We start from the raw sequence: 17,780 nt of genomic DNA on the forward strand, positions 1-17,780 counted from the left end.
TTTATTTGCACAGCTGGCCGTGGGAATATCAGCATTGAGCAGAAGTTCAACTAATATAACATTTCGTTCTTTTTTTATACAGTTAATAGCAGGCACATTTACATATTAGTTATAATGACCAGCAGGGGTTCTGATTGGTTTTGTGGAGGTGTGCATAGCTAAACAGCTCCCTCTCTAATTGGGTATTTCCTGAGCCCTGTAACCTAATTGGCTCCGTAGGGTTCACAAGAGGCGCCATTTGGCTCCGGTCGGATGTAGCGACATCGCTTTGTATTCGAATACACATCGCTTGTCTCCAGCGTTTGTATTCGAATACACATCGCGTGTCTTTGGATCAAACGCCATGCCGTTCCACAAAACTGTCTCCTAACACCATGTTTTGAAATTTCTTGCTGCAGTGCCACCAGGAGTAGTAGAAAAGGTCCCAGAAAAGGCATCTGTGATCCAGCAGGCCAGAGACAGTGAAAACAGTAGTAACCCTCATCTTTGAGTTATTTTTAATTTAATGAGTTGTATTTGAATTAGGGCAAATGAACTGATTCAACGGCCTCAGGTAGCTTGCTAAACCTGACAGTCAAGGAAGAGGGAACATGGAGCTGGCTCAGCATCAAGGTTAGTCGCCATGAAGGATTTGCTGGGTGACTCACTCTCCCTCTACCTGCATGTCAGCGTATGTCACTCTCAGATGTTTCACCTGTAGTCAGAAACAGAGGGCGGAGGGAGGGCAAAATGGCTTCAGGTGGCCAATATAATATCAGTATTTAGGGACAGAGCAGATGGTGAAGAGAAAGTGTCACCACATCTCTTTCACTCCTTGCTTTTTTAGTAGTCCCAGTTCACACTTACCATTTTTACTTTAATACTCCTGAATTGCCAGGCTACAGCTGGTAGGTCACATTTAACACTGCATTGCTATTATGTGTGAGACAGTTAACTTAAATGGAACAAACTTGCTGAGTTCAGCCCAGGGGAAGGTAAGACATCAGGATTAAGGATCACCTGCTTTATTTCTGATTTGTTTCATGCACTGTTCACCACTGTGACCCCAGGACCAAAGCTGTCACTCAGATGGAAGTTTCAGGTGCTGTCAGAACAGACCCATCATTCACTAAAAAGCTCAAGCGTCTTTGCGCGACTCCCACGGTGATCAGAGTCATAAATCAATCATGAGCTACCACTGACACCCCCCTCCCCTGGGATCCACATTTCAGTCACCAGAAGGTCACAGGCCTGACCCCAGGTTACAGGTTACACCTCACACTGGAGGGAAACATTGATTAGATATCTGCCTCAAAAACGGTGAGGAAGGTTTGTTTTTCTTGGCAAATCAACTAGAAAGAAATCTCTCTGTGCTGGCCTTCTAGGCATGCAGTGTATGCACCATAATAATGCTATAATGCTAATCACAGTTTCCAACGCGACCATAACTGATGACATAAAAAATATATGTAATTAAAGGTCTGCCACAGAGGTAGAATGACGTGACATGTTGGGCTTCACACCGCACTCTTGTCATCACATCCCCCTTATTTCATCAGTTTCTCTGCTTCACCCTCTGTGCTTCCTGGGTTCTACGCTGATAGCAGACAGAGAGGTAGCAAGCACCCCGTCTTTGTTCTTCTCCTTTTTGACCAATGGGCGTGGAGACGCGGGCCCCACTCTGCTCTTGATCAATGGGCTCCCCTCCAGCCGAGAGCCAGAGAGCGGGTGACTGTCAATGCCTCTCTCTGAGTGTGGGGCTCAGCCGGTCAGATCCAACGCGCACCTTGGCGAGCTCATTTCCATTCGCGTCACGGTGCTTTTTTGGATGCTGCTCTGGCGGCATCTGTCTCCAACTGTCCCACGTCTGTTGTACTCATCATGACCCTGAAAGAAAGCTGCACATGTGCAAGCATGCACATGCACACGCAAGCCCATAGACTCTGCAGTGCAAAATCAATTCGGCCCATTATGAAACCTCATGCCGTTCCTGCCACTGTTGTCCATGCCTTGACATCATTGGGCTGTATTTATTGTATGTGAGGACGCAATTATTGCAGCAATGTCAAATTTAACCAGCTGGTCTATGCAAGGGACCCATCACTTCATATAACAACATGGAGCTGCCTGTTCAAACTGAACTAGAATGAAATTTATGCCCCTTATCACAATAATTGATTGATGTGAAGTAGATGCATGCATGTGCAAAATGACTTGCAGGTTAACTGATTATTTCATTCCTTGCATCTGTTAATTTGTTTGTAAATTTTATTTTTTAGTGTTCTCTGGCAATTGTTCCATTTGTGGGTGATGATGGCTGTTAATAGTGATTGTCTAGCCCTGTGTTGACAGTAATTCTGTAAGCCTGTGTTAATTACGGAGCATAAAATAAATATAGGCATATTGGGGTGGGAGAGTTGGGGGTTGGGTGTTCAAGGCTGCCAGCTTTGGCTTTTTTCAGCCAAACTGAGCGATTCATTACTAATTTTGCACTGAATTATGGGAATTGCAAACTGGCATTGCAGTTTGGCATCTCTTCCATTAATTTTTCTAATCAGTTTAACTCACAAAGAAAAACATGCAAATTTTGGGGTCTGGTTGTTAGCGGGGCGCATTGTGGTGCAAAGCAGTCATACCCGGCATGTTTTTGCAGTTAATATTCTGCCACTCTTGCTATTGTTGCTGTATGACTTGCATTGTTGTCTACACCCAATGGCAAATCAGGTTGCTTGTTACCACAGGAGCAGGAGTTTACCAGCAGCCTCCTCATTTGATTTTCAATTAATGTGACGTGTTCATATTTAATAATACATGATGCATAATGATATTATCCATCTTTGCTACCAGCATAATATTTGCATTTGTATTCCAATGAAAATCAGGAGTGAGTACCATTACGACACACACCTTGTAAAATCACTGGTCTCTGTATCTGTGCATTCATTAATGGTTGGAGTGAATTTGTCATGCTGTCTGCTGATTTGTGAACAGTCCACTTTAGTTTGTAGGTTTCTGTGTAAGTAGGAGAAAGGAAGAAAGAAACAAAACATCAACGCACAGCGCCACCTGCTGGTCACCACCAACACATGGACATTCAGCATCCCAAATCCTTGAGCAATTAGTGTAATATGCGACATGCATTGCAGACACAACCAATCCCTTCTGAAGTAGCTGATGACCTAATATATGCCAATAATGAGACAGCGACTGTATCTATGTTCCGTGTCTCTCATTTGTTTGGCCACCACCCTGACAAAGAGCAACCTTGTTGCAAACAAACATTTTATTGTTATACAGCTGGTCATGATCTATGCTGTCCATCATGGTGTGATTCAGCCAAAGGCATCGAGTTCCCTGGACGGCCGTGCGGATGTAGAAGTGATGCTTTAATTGCAGATTAACACTGGAGAAAGTGCATGTGTTCAAGTGGAAGCTGGGTTTCAGCATTCCAAAACTGCACCCTGCCCCTCCCCCCACACACATATATATACACACACACACACACACACACCCTGAGACACAAGGCCCTTGTGTGCATCAGGGGCTGTCGGCAGAGAGAGGAGGAAATGGGAGGGAAGGGAGGGGGGAGAGCAGAGTTCGGAGCGCCCGCTGCGGTTCCCACAGCGCGCCGATGGTCTCTCTCCAAGGGGCGGAGTGGCGCAATTAGCGGAGGCACGACAGGAGCGTGACAGGCGCTATGCGGCACCCCCCCAGCAGGCATACACACACTGCGCCTCTAATTGCTGTTCTCATCCTCCTTGCCAAGCCACTGCTGGGGCTGACTGACCTCGGAGTCACCCTGTGCCAGACGCGTTTACCTAGCTCCATTCCCTCACCCAGCCCATCCCCCGATCTCAACAGTTCAGGATGGAGGATGGAGGATGGAGGATGGAGGATGGAGGGCGGGGGGGAGGGGGGACGGTGGTAGGGTGCCACTACTGATTGATAAGGTTCCCTGGCTACACCCCCCCAACACACACACGCAGGAGGGGCAAGGTGTCTGTGCTCGGAGCTCTCACCATGGGAATCTCCGTTAGGGAGCCAAATGTTGTGGCACATGCAGCCCTCATGCGGTTGTCACTGGTGCTCAGCCCAGACCAAGGTCAGGTGAAAAGGGCAGGACTGGTCACTCGGGGGTGTTGATCTGGTCCTAATGCTAGCATGATATTGACCTGAGCTGCAATCGCAACAGCCTGCCAGTGGAGGCCACCGGGGACAGCACCAGCCACAAGCTCCAGCTCCACCTTGCAGCCGCTCCCCTCTCACACAACCCGCCCCCGTGCCAATATGGCTGATCAGACTGAGTTTGAAGGCGAGGCTGTGGAGGGGGTCCCACACCTGAGGAGAAGTCTCTGTGGTCTTCCAACACCAAAAATTTTAGATCTCAGCATTCATGACTTCACATGTAAGGTGTGCATGCAGGTGTGATTGCAGATGAAAACTTGTCCAGTGTTTGCACAGTCATGTTCTCTCCCTCTGCAGTCCACAGGCTCTTTCCCTACTATAGCGACTCTGTGAACTTATCTGTAAGGGTGATTGTGACAGCAGAGTAATCCTCACAGAGATCACCATGTGGAAATGAACTGTTGACCTCAGCATATTTATACAGGTCACTGTCTCTTTAGCATGTAAAGAACACTACATAGTGGTGCATTAGTTTAAAGCACCTCCCAGATGAAGAGCAATGGCTTGATTGTAACTAACTTTTGTGAAATTATATTACGGTAACCACTTTCATAACAGACCCACACTGTGCTTCTAAAGAAAATTAAGGCTAAAAGATCCAAATATGTCAGCATGCTGACACCGTGAAGTGGTGTCACTCTGCTGTGTTCGAAAATGAATGTAGCCACTGACATTGCTTTGATCCATATGCCTAGATATTCAGAGTGCACATGTCAGTATGGTCTTGGTTAGCCGGATAATTTTACTGGACATCATCGTTTGAGGAGAAGAGTCTGATCAACCTGGAACAAAATGCCGTTTGCAAGTGGGGGGCAAAACTCTGTGGCAAGATCAAAGATTAGACTGCGTGCCATGAATATGATATCTTTCCTCTAATCTGCATGCAGAGCCGAGGGAAAAACAGTCAGCAGGGTGAGCATGCCTCTTTTTAAAGAGTGCTTTCATGGTGCCTGTGCTTCACATAATGTCCCCATAACAGAGGGTGCAATCGAGAGCTTTATGCACTTAACAGTCAAGAGCAGCTCAGTCAAGATTCATTAAGGGTAAACCTGAGGCTCTGAGGTCTGAGGTCTCCATCTTGCAAAGTTGCTGTCAAATTAACAATTAACTTTGTGTGTGTTTGTGTGTTTACATGTATGTTGGGGGGAAGGATGTTTGCCATTTTAGAAAAGCTACTGCCCTGCTGCTGTTACAGAATGTTTTCTCTGGATGGAGGAAAAGTCAAATAGTCTTTCTCTGTCTTTAATGATTGGCATGGAAAGCAAAGTAAAAAAACGAGTCATGTTGAACTTTCCAAGCTGTTAAATGAGAGGAAAACGGCAGTTTTATAATAGTCACTTCATCCCAACCATGTCTTTTTAGCAAAAGCTCTTTACTCTCTGTCCTTCAGTGAATACAAGCACATGCATGTTATTAATGCAGCTATCACCAGCAGAAGAAACAAAACTTCCAAAACAGTTTTTTGTCAGACAGCGCTTTGCTCAGTCTGTATGAAAAGCATTGTATAAACTATTATTATTATTATTATTATTATTATTATTGAAAGACCAAGTGCATGACATCTTCTAAAAACCAAAAGGCTTCATTTCAGGGGTTTATCAGTTTATCAGTGCGATACACTGCTTTCCAGAGTACTGTCAAAGACGGCATGTCTGTTTGAATCACAGAGACGGCCTCTCTGGGGCCGCGGTAGCCCATCTGGTTCCTCTTCTTTAAAAGCGCCAGAAGGAAACTGAATTATATGTTCTTTTTAACGGCAGCTTTTTTCCAAGGTCGACGTGAACTGAGCATCCTCCCCCCCTTCTCCCTCTCTCTCTCTCTCTGTCTCTTTCTCGTCGTTTCCAAATCATTGCAGCATATCAGTGTTGTTTAGGATCGAGAAAACTCCCGTATCCGCGCGACATGCGCTGTGGTGAAAGGACGCTGTATGTGTTTTAGAGAGGCCATTACTTTGAATTACGGTGGAATTGCTTTGGGGAAATTGGCCTCCGGCGCGTGTCCAGTTTGCCGCGATAGCAGACTCGCGCGTCCACTCGAGAGACGTGCGGTCGCGGGTCGGGTCCGTTACCCTGCGCGTCCCTCATACGGCTCCGTAAGATGCTATGTACGCACACATCCACGCAGGCAAAAAGGGTTGCTATGCCAACGCCCGCAAATCCGTCCGGCCTCTCTCTCTCTCTCTCTCTCTCTCACTCTCTCTCTCTCTCTCTCTGTGCCTTTTGAGAACGGCAGAGAATGAAGGAGCTAGCCAACTCATTTGTCCCTTGCCCTGAAGGGGGAATCTGGGTTTAAGGGTCACTGGAGAGGAAAAACAGACAGCCTAGCGTTTTTGATATCTACAGTGAGAATGTATGGATGGCAATACAGAGAACAGCATCAGGGAACACGGACTGCAACGATCAGAATCTTGCATTCTCCAGTTAGCACAGCAGCAACAGCAGGCCCTTTTAAAGCCCGAGCATCAAGGAGAGGGTGAAGGAGGAATTCGTTTTGCATGTTATCACTGAAAACGACTGAAAATGTGTACCGACCCTGCAGTAATCATTTTATTTGTATCTATATCAAAAAAACAGCAAAACAGATTTGACTAGCTAAATCTCATCTTTTTTGTTTATATTTTTGTTCATTTTTGTTTTTTTCGGTTGATTTCAGTTTGTGTCATGTTTATCTGTCTGTGGCACTTGAAAAGACCCAAAAATTAATATATGTGCATAACATGTCATAAAGTTTTTTTTAATCCATTCATTCAGTTTTTGGTCACACATACTGCACTTAAAGGTTGCAAACCCACACTCCCTGGAATTCACAGGGAGCTGCGGCTGTACGTTAAATAAAAGATGAAAAATGTTATTCTGCTTCCAGCAGTGGTTATGGCACTGAGACAAGAAGTCATTTTATGAGGAGAGTTATGTGGAGTTATAAGGAGATGTTCACTGTGGTGACCAATGATAAGGAAAAGATGCACTAGATGGCTAGGAGGTTCACAGTATGAGCCGGTGAAATGCTGATTAATTTAAAAGCACACATACTCTCTCACTCTTACTCTCACTCTCTCTCTCTCACACACACACACACACACACACACACACACACACACACACACCATAATGCTGGTTCTACAACTGATCCATGAGCTACACTACATTTCAACTTTTAACTGATGATTGACAACAGACCTGGATGGATGATGTATTTATTTTTTCTTTTTCATCCCAGTTTTGGAATGGCTAATTGTACATTAAGCTAGCCACACCACGACATCCTCTACACTTGCACTGGAATGCAGAAGCGCTGGAGTATAGCAAATGGAGTCCTCTGATACCCTTGTATGTAGCCAGCAGCTACTTTTTACATTGCAAATCCCATGGTACATCACACAAGATCAATCTCTGAACAGAGGGGACGCATATCTTTGCATGACATCATCTGCATAACTGAAGACCTTGCCTTAACCAACTGAGCCACTCAGGAGCAAACCTGTATGCAGTAGTCTTCACCTAAAATGCAAATAGCCCCTATACCCGTACCAGGTATAACTACCATACCGATAGATAAAAAACACCATGTTATCATTCAGAGAGTGCAATGGAAATCAAAAGGCTGTGTTACGAAAAACTGTGGTGCTGGATACACTCAAAGGAACAGATCTTAGGGGCATGTATACAGGGGAATGATTATTACCCACAAAGATGGTGAGGTAATCGGCTAGATTGACCTTTGACCCTGACGATAATATTAAACCAGAAAAGCAAGTGAAGATTACCAAAAACAGTGCCCGTGGCTAAATGTTTAATGGCCCCCTATGAAATATAGATATATTCACTTTTGCACTGGTTGACTATCACTTTTCACAGTAATGCATGTAAACCTCTTATCTCTCAGTGTAAGCAAGCCTGTTCAGTATTCCAGTATAACAACGAACTGAGCAGCTGTTTTACACATTTCCCTCTTTTACAGCCTTGACTCCATAATGAGTTTTATTCATAGGAAGGACACACCAAAGCCCTGTGGGTACAGACAGCTGTATCTACTGTATTGCTCTCTTCAGCAATGCCCCCTCCCAAAAAAGGGGAGACAATGTATTAAATGTGTAACAGACTGTTAGAAGAAGCTGTCCATGCAGATAATTTGCCATGGGGGCTCTCTCACCTTTGTAGTGAGGACAATGAGGCTCCGAGTGGCGTTCTGTAAAAGTTCTAAATCTCTCTTTGTGGGATTTGAAATGAGCCATGACAGCAGGTGAAGGGTTAGGCACATAGTGTGCCAAGAAGGAATCAGACAAAGCAGAAATCTCATGGAGAATCCAATGGAGTGGGTAAGGCTTAAGTGGGCAGGGCATCGCAGAAGGCAGTTCATTGAAGTAAGCTGGGCCTGGCTGTAGTAGCAGTGTGACTCTGATAAGGCTTTGTGGTGGGTGCGGCCTAGAAGTAGGAATGGCCTTTATAGTGGATGAAAAATCACAGGCATGCCTTTGCAGTGGGTGTGGCCTGGTACTGGGTGTGGCCTATAGTGGGAGAGGCCTTTCATGGATTGGCAGTCTTAGCGCCCCTTCCCCACCCCCTCCCATAGGATTCACAGTATGGATTCTGCACCACACACCAAACACAAGGGACCTCCTGTGTACAGTACACCAGTGAGAACAACAGAACATAGCAGCTGAATTTCAGCACCACCACATAAAACCACCACCCTCTGCAGTGATTCAAAAAACAGCCTCCAGAGGCCATGACAGTCACTGTCCAGCTCTCTGTAGGGGGTGAGTCTTAAGTGATGACTCGATCAGACACCACACCAAATGCAAACCTCGGCCTCGTCAAGAGGGGGAAGCATGACCGAAGTCCCGTCCATTTTTGCAGTGATGAAATATGGTCGATGAACTGCGCCTAATCTTCAAACGGTGCCGCAAAAATGTTAGCATTTGCTTTGAATGGAATGAGAACAGGAGGGACGTATTGAAAGTGGTAGGAGGTTTAGAAGCGCCAGTGTGGCAGATGCAGACACTCTAATGGACCAGGTGCAGGGACAGCACCTCCGTCAGCCAGCAGACCATGGCAGCCCTCCTGGCACATGCTCCCAGCCTCATTACACACAGCGCAACAGGCCCTCGTTTAATTCTATTACCATAAATAGCGGTGGGGGGGCGGTGTACTCAACACCAAAGTAATGTCCTACAAATCTCTCCTCTTCCATTGAGAGTAAAATTACATCTTGTAAAATGCTGGGGCCTGTTTAGTACAATTTTGCTATTTCACCTGGCTTATTTTTTTCCCTTCTATTTTTTAATGCATTCATTATAAATAAAAGGTATTAATGTATGTAGCATAAACTTTGTGAGATACATACGTGGTGTCTTCAAGTGCATCCAGGGATATCTGTTATAAAGTTTCCACCTTCCCCACAGTGGTCTGAGTTCACCCAGAGAAAAACATATAAAGCTAAAATTGTATGTCTCCCATTACTCCCATCAGGAGGGAAGCCCTATCAAGTATCACTCACTTGCCATCTGATAAGAAAAACAAACAACTTTGAGTTGATGCATTTTTTTTCTTTAATCCCTTCTTTAGAAGATTCTTGCCTGTGTGACTGGAAGATGATAACTCATCTTATGTTGTTCGTCTGCATCTGAACTGCCAGTGATGCAATGTGGTTGGTTACAGGTGTGGGGGTGTGGGGTGTCCAGACACATGCATTACTCAGTCCAGTCATGCTAACTGTGGGAGTCTCTCCTGCAATAACAAAGACAATGCAAAAGGTTATGCTTTTAAAAAAAAAAAAAAAAAGTACTGCCACCTCTCTCTCCTCTCCTCCCCCTGTCCTACTTCACCAAGAGGGAGGTATAATGAGGTCAGGAATCCCACAGGGAAATGCAATCATAACCTATTACTAGTTTCCAAAGTTTAGCATACATCGTTAAAATACTCGTTACATTTTAATTAAAACAGAGCTGAGGAGTGCATCTAATCATTTTTTATATGTATTACAAAACCATTCGGCATAAATAATAATGAGGAGTTCCAGTCCTTCACGCTCACTGTGATGCCTTCGGGTTCAACCCTCTGTGAATTATTCAGTCTCATTAATGGAATGTAAACTCATTCCTATGTAGCCACACGTGTGCCATGCTAAAGATTACCTCCCATAAATTATTTACAAGCTATTAATAAGGGAGCACTGTTGCATGGAGATTCAGTCGCTTCTGCCAATTTGAGACTGGCTCATCTTCCTCATCCAATATTCAAACTCCAACAGACAGACAGCATTTGTTGGTCAGTGGTCACACCCCTTTGAAAGGCTGCGATCAAGTCTGGTCAGTAAGCACATCCCAGATTTGTAACACGGTAACGGTATTTGTAACGGTAGCGTGCACCAAACACTATGGCTCTCATAGGGCTGATATACAAATTACTGTTGTGTCCAACCAAGCACTTTCCTTGGGTGTTGTGTCCTCGAAGAGCAAGAGGAAGCAGAATCCCAAGACACATGTAAAACAGTGGTTTTACACTGTCCGCAGATCCACTGCAACTCAAATGGAGTCTCAGGACCAAAAATGTGATGATAAGGACCTTTTTACTTACATGTAACCATACAGATTATCATTGTATATGAAGTTGTGTAATTACTATTGTAAAATTGTATTTAATGTTGTATTTATTTCTTATTTTTATGATAGGCGGGCATTTGCTATGTACAAGGACAAAGGGTAGTCTCTGTGTCAAAGGAGCTGGTTTCAACAAGAGAAATGTCTATTTCTGCTCCGGCGAAATAGATCTCCTGATCTTTCAGCACCGCAAATGGCTCCCATAACCATAATTGAGTTAATTACGCAATTACGGACACGCTCATTTAGTGACAGAAAAAAACCTTTTCTTGCGCACTGTCGTCTAACTGTTTAATGAAGCAGAGAGGCATGAAGTGCTGAATCATTTGTACTTTCTCTTTGCTGGTCTGAACGTATGTATCTACATATCAATAATTATGTATAATTATTGTAATGGCTTATTTTCGCATACATGCAACGCACGCACTCTGGAGTAATTTGCATAATCACATCGTATTGTACGGTACATTTTTACCATGTCCGTCCATATTAAAATGGAACATAAAAGTATTTGCAATTTTCCCAAAGACAGCAAGACACACAGTGGAGTTGAGCTTGTAGAGGTCAGATGTTTTTACTGTGCTCTGTGGCTATAGAACCCGTGGTGCCGTCTACATACACTAGGCACTTTTGCCTGTACATTCACCTTTCTGTGTTCACTTCTGCGTGCGAACACTAGTGGAACCGCGGGAGCGAGGCGAGCCGAGCCGAGGGAGAGCACCGAGAGAGATCCGTTTAAGCGAGAAATCAATTTTTGTCCGGTCGTCGCTCTGGCAGCAGCCGGACAGCCTGGCACTCACACGCGACGGAAAGCGCGACCTCTCCGCTCCGGCGGCGCCTCGGAGTACCTCCGAAACGCCGCCACCGTTTCCTCTCACCTCCGCCCATTAATCACAGCCTAAGGAAATCAATGGGGACAAGTCCGCCGCTGCCCTCTCCGATTCCTATCACTCCTCATTAAGCTCAATGTTCCGAATCCCTACCTCGCATCTGCTGTTAAATATTTAGATACTGCATTTAAAAAGCCCTTTGAGTCTCTACAGGGACAGCCGAAATCAATTAAACCAGAGACAGCCCCGTCGGTTTGGATACCTCCCTCCCTCTTTCTATCAATCTTTCAATCTGTGTGTGTGCTTGTGTGTGTCTCTCTCTCACACTCTCATTCAGAATGTGAATCTCGCTACACGTGAATAATGGATTCTGGAAAATATGGTCATCATAAAAAAGTAAAAATAAAAAATAGTGGTCTTAAATTCTACCACATATACATTATTGAGCTACTAAAAGGTGGGGGGGTCGAGGGGGCATGGGGTAGGTCACTGATGGTTCAAAGTGAACAAGTGACTTGTGAGTGCTTGAGTCTTCTGTAGTTGAGGAAAATGGTGAATATTTATGGACTGTGTCTACATGGGGAAATGGACTGGGCATTGGCTCACACACATTGTGCACTTTATTGTCTTCGTAGTAATTTCAACACCTCATGGTCCACGACATTAAAACTAGCATATTATGGATGAATTAGTGAGGCTCGCAAGTGGTTCATTCGTTAGGCCCTGTCCTCAGTACAAGCTCAGCTCTAGAGTAGGGTGACTAGGAGCCCTCACTGACAAACTAGAACAAACTTTTGTCTCCCTTTATTTTAAAAGTGCTTCCTCTCATCATCAAGACAAATGCTTCCTGAAGACAAATCATGGGGTGTGCACTTCTACAGAACAATTTGAACTAAAAGACAACAATTTCCCGCTGTTGCTGGCACTGTATGAATAAATATATGAAGCTTGAAAAAGAACAGTGTAGTTCAGCCAATCAGAGCAGCCACGTTAAAAGCTCTGTCTGATTATTTCCTCTCCTTAGACACACCCACTTTCTTCCCTTTTTATACAGGCAGGGGGCAAGGAAAACACAATGTCAACATTTTTACTGTATCACATTTTTGTATGTTTTCCCCAGTGTCACTATTGTGTCTGTAGTGTGATTCATTAACTGAAAAAAAATCCATATCATTCACTTAGATCATGAGTGGTCTGACTTAACTACACACCTAACCTTGCCAGGTGAAAATAAATATTGCCTTTTCCTTCCTTTTCATTACACAGCAAATTTGCTGAATGCGTTTGTATCTATTGATCTGTGTGCTCTGCAGAACTTAACACTTACTGGTATCTCCTCTCCTTTGTCCCGCTGCCTAGTGGTTGTAGCATTCAGCCCTGGTGTGTTTGTTGTTGTCATGGTGCTTTTTCTCCACAGTTCCAGGAGCGTTGAGAGGCCTGGCGCAGAACCCAGCTCTAAGAAGACCATGCTCCCGGTAACCAGACTTGCACACTAGTCTTTGCGCTCAGATTAAACACATCAGCTGTAATGCGATTCTGCCTGAATTCAGGCCACCCCATGAGGCAGTGCAATTACTGCAATGATTCAGTGCTTCTTGCTTTCCTCCCCTGTCTGACACCTCTGTAAAAATAGCCATCTGTGGCAGTCAGTATGCTTAAAGGGTACCGGGAACGACCCCTATAAATAACTATCATTACCATGCATTTCTAATTGGGATCAATTTGACATATTCAGAATAAATAAGAGTTTGGAAATGAAAGACCATGGTTGTACATCCTGAACGTATAAAAATACTGCACCAACTAGATGCAAGTAAGTGGTCCTCAGAACTTTTCTGTGATGTCCAACCAAGCCCTTTTCCTGAGTTATATATTCTCATTGAAAACACCCCATAAGTCTTTCAAAGGATCCATGCAGTATCTGGATTTCACAGCCTATTTGTGCCCTAAACTACAAGATCGCAACTTTATGAGAGTCAATTATCAACACTCTCCCTCTCCTTCAAGCTAAATATGCTGCATGGAGCTTGATAGTACAATTCAAGCCTTTTCCATAAGCGTAATCTTTACATCTTACTTAGCATGATTCCATTATTATGAGCAACAGACTCTGACTGCAGAACCAGCTCCTTCCAAGGCTGATGAGTCAATATGTGCAACACTTCATTTTCTCTGCAAATTAGACCCCTAAGCACCGTTAACATTGGCAGATGGGTGAATTAAGAGGGCCGCGGCAGTGAATGCCTAAATTGGTTGCCATCACACGGCGGATGGCGTTACGCTGACTGGTACAGACAAAATGGGACGCGAAGATAATCTGAACCACAGCTATAGCTGGCTATGAAAATGAATAATTTATGTCGATGTATGATTGCTGGTGGTTGGCTGCTTTAAACATTATCCAGGACATGTGTATCTGTCAACGCGCATGTCATAGTGCGTTTCTTCACCGGGTACTATGCAAGCCCTTATGACAAAAAGAAACACGCATTTAAATTCAAGACCCCAAAGCATATGGACAATTTTTTTTAAATACATGTCAAATTATGCTGCACATATCAGAAAACTAATCACTCCTCACCTTTCCCAATAGTTTCACATGTCATTTTGTGCATAAACAGCTGAATACCCAATAGTATAAAAACACCTAAACCGTAAAATATATTCAACACCTTTGCAATGTATGCATAAAATTACACATATGAGAGTGGCAGTCTTTTTTTCTTATCCATGCTATATGTATTGATGGACATTTCATAGAAAGCTTATGTGAAATATGACAGTTTACGGGCATGTATTGCAGTTTCATAATGGTGTTCTGTGTGGTTTGCCTATCAGTGAGACAGAGCATTTATCCATAGAGATTAGATGGAGGTGGAGTCTGGTGACAGGGGCCGACTTTGATTAGTGGATTTGTTTGCTCGGCAGGTCGTGGGCAATGAAACAGACCGACTGACTGTGAGCCGGCTGCAGATCCGGGCTATACCAGCGTTCCATGAAACTAGCGGGTCCTTACCCTCTGAAATGGCAAGAGACACATTTCAGAAAAAAACCACACATCTAGTGGCGAAGCTCTGTTGTTCTTTCAGATATCAAGCCAGTCATAATCTAAGATCTGATAATCTATACAGAGGGCAATAATAACCTTGTTGGCAGTTCAGCGGAAATCACCACTGATGGAAATTCCATTTTAACTGAACCAGTACAAGAGACATGTCTGTAGTATTCACAGCTTTTACAGATAAAGCTGATTTTAAATACAGCAGGTCTGTGGTATTTGTGGGTTTCACAGTTAGACAGACAGCATGAATAGATAGCACAGGTAGCTGCACCTCTGACAGGAAAATAAATGGGAACGCTGTTATTGCTCCAATTATTTCCCTCAAAGAAAATTTGTGTTTTCCGCCAGCCAGCACAGCAGCAAAACTGCAAGCTTCAATTCCCGCCATTTCACCAGACACATTTTTAGGTCATCTGCTACAGTCAGCTGGATAGAGCTGCAGACCGTGGCTGAACAGCCCAGGAGACTAAGGAATGACTGGATATGGAGACTAAGGAATGACTGGATATGGAGACTTATCTAACCTTAAACGCATTAACTGTAAACTCATAAACTATAAACATACTAGCTGAACTCACTAACCATGAACTCACCAACTGTAAATTCACTAACTGTAAACTCGCTATCCAAAAACTCACTGAATGTAAACTCACCACCGATAAACTGTCTAACAATAAATTCACTCACTGTAAATACGCTAACTGTAAACTCACTAACCTTGAACTCAGTAACCAGGAACCATCTGTAAAATCACTAACTGTAAACTGTAACTGTAAACTGGTTTACTGTGAACTCACTAAATGTAAACTCACATCATCACTAAGATGTCCAGGCTTTATTTCCCAGGGTGATCCAAATTCACATCTGAAAAAATATAATAATAAATGTGGCCTGGGTGCACATATTCTGCTGGAGTCTGCATCTGCATTTCCAGAGAGAACACTTTGAAGTCTTACGTGAAGGGGATTAAAACTCAAAACTACAGGGTAGCATTACCAATGCACCCGCCCCCAGTCAAAGGTTGTCAAAGGATATTATTTGATCTTACTGCTGCAGCTACGAACCGAGACAACTCTGATGGAGAGAGTGAGGCTTCGTGAACTCCAAAATGGAGCATAGCCATCATGTGTTGGCTTTATTCTTGACCTGACTGGTCCATTGACTTGCATCAAGGATTGGCAGTACATGATGGTCCCCCCCGCACACCTGAGGGTTCATGAGGTCTCCCTCACCCATCACTCAAATCCATTTAAATGCATCAAAAATGCAAAATCCACACAGCTTGTTACAGGGACTAGGCAGTAAAATCACAATCACAGAGTAAGAGAGCAAATATTTCCTCTTGTCTCTGGGATGTTTTGGCTAGATCTGTTCCCACAGCATGGGATTGTGGGTAGCTTGGAGGGAAAGCATGCTGATAACATTTAACAAGGCCAGAGCTGGGAAAGCCAACAGATTACTACATCTCGGAATTAGGCTTATTATTTTCATTTGTTTTGTTAAAAAGTACAGATGGAAGACTATCTTCCTTCCCAGAAGCTAATTACATGAGGGTCAGCGGCTGCTTTTATGCCTCTAAACGTTATTAAATGTCAGCTCTTGATCTGTGTTGCTTGCGAGAGTGCTTCCATTCCCGGCAAGGGTGACCACAAGGTTACACAGCTTATAAATGGACCAAGCTGTTGCCAAATAGATTCTTCTCCCCTATTCCTTGGACAATTTCCCTCTTACCTGTATGTCATATTTCTTGTATATGTTTCCCTCTCCATTTCTTTCTCTTTCTTTCTCTCCCTTTGTTTCAGTTCAATTCAAATGAACCTCACTGGTGTGACAGTGAACCAAATTGTGTTGCCAAGGCAAAGGCAGCGCAAACCAGAAACGAAACACAGAGTAGTGTACAATAAGTGCACATGTCAGAATTCATTATCCCCACTTAAAGCCCCTTCCTTTTATGCTTGGAAAAGAGCAAGCAAAATCTCTCCACCAGGTCCCAGTCTGTTTGAAGAAAGGACTGAAGCCAGAACTGCACTGTATTTAAATTCACTGTACGTAAAGTCATTTAAATTCTGTAAACAATCTTCGTTGAATTTCAAAAAAGCTGAGTGTTACAGGCACTCTGAGCACATGCCAAAAGCTCTGCAGAGAACTCTTATTTACTGATTCTGTGCTGATGACACAGATAGATCAGATTTTGTCTATTTTCTCTGACTTGTAGTGTCCTGTTCAGATGATCTACTCTTGATTTAAGAGCTACTGTCAGCTTTTTATTGAACCATTTGGTGCATTTTTTTAAAGTGCATTTCAATTGTATAATGAAATGAATTAGAGGAGCTATAAAATATAATATCAAATATAATTACCTAAATTAGATTTTCTCTGCTTCCCAGACTCCCTCTGTCTTACAATCTCTCTCCCTCTCTCTCTTCATCTACATGTACCTCTTGTAAGATCTCATTAGCTTTCTCAGAGATCCAATAGGAAAGCTGGAGGTGTCTAGCAGAGGAGCCAGCAGGTCTCTCACAACAGCGCAGGGAGAGACAGGCAACAGACAGGAGGACATCAGTGTCTGTGATGACCCTTCCATTCTGCTTAGCGTGGTCTCTTTTCCCATCATGGATATGATGACAGTTTATCTTCCTGACCTTTTTGTGACAAGCAAGCAGACCACAAGCCAACCGCAGAATCTTTTGTGATAAGCAAGCAGACCGCAAGCTGACCGTGGAGCCTTTCGTGACCTGCAAGTGGACCGCAAGCTGACTACAGAGTCTGTTGTGACCAGCAAGCAGACCCCAAGCTGACCGCGGGGTCTTTCATGACCAGCAAACAGAAGGTAGACTATGACCGATAAAAAGTCACGGAAGCACAAAGTGTTTCCCACAGATCAGTGTGGTTTGGATGACAGACATAGCACCCCAGGATTTTTACCCCTTTCATTCTGGTCCATTTGGTTCAAAGTGAGTTCCTGTGAACTAATTGCAGGAGACCTGGTCTATCCAGCCCTCACCTGAACACAATCCTTCTATGCCAATTCTTCCAAAACGTCAAGAGAGAACACAACAAGAGACCCCAAAACCCTCATTAGGCATCTTTAGATAAGTCATTTCCAGAGAGCTGATGTGGTCAGCTA

The sequence above is a fragment of the Megalops cyprinoides genome, chromosome 17 (assembly GCF_013368585.1).
Source record: "Megalops cyprinoides isolate fMegCyp1 chromosome 17, fMegCyp1.pri, whole genome shotgun sequence".
NCBI classification, from domain to species: domain Eukaryota; kingdom Metazoa; phylum Chordata; class Actinopteri; order Elopiformes; family Megalopidae; genus Megalops; species Megalops cyprinoides.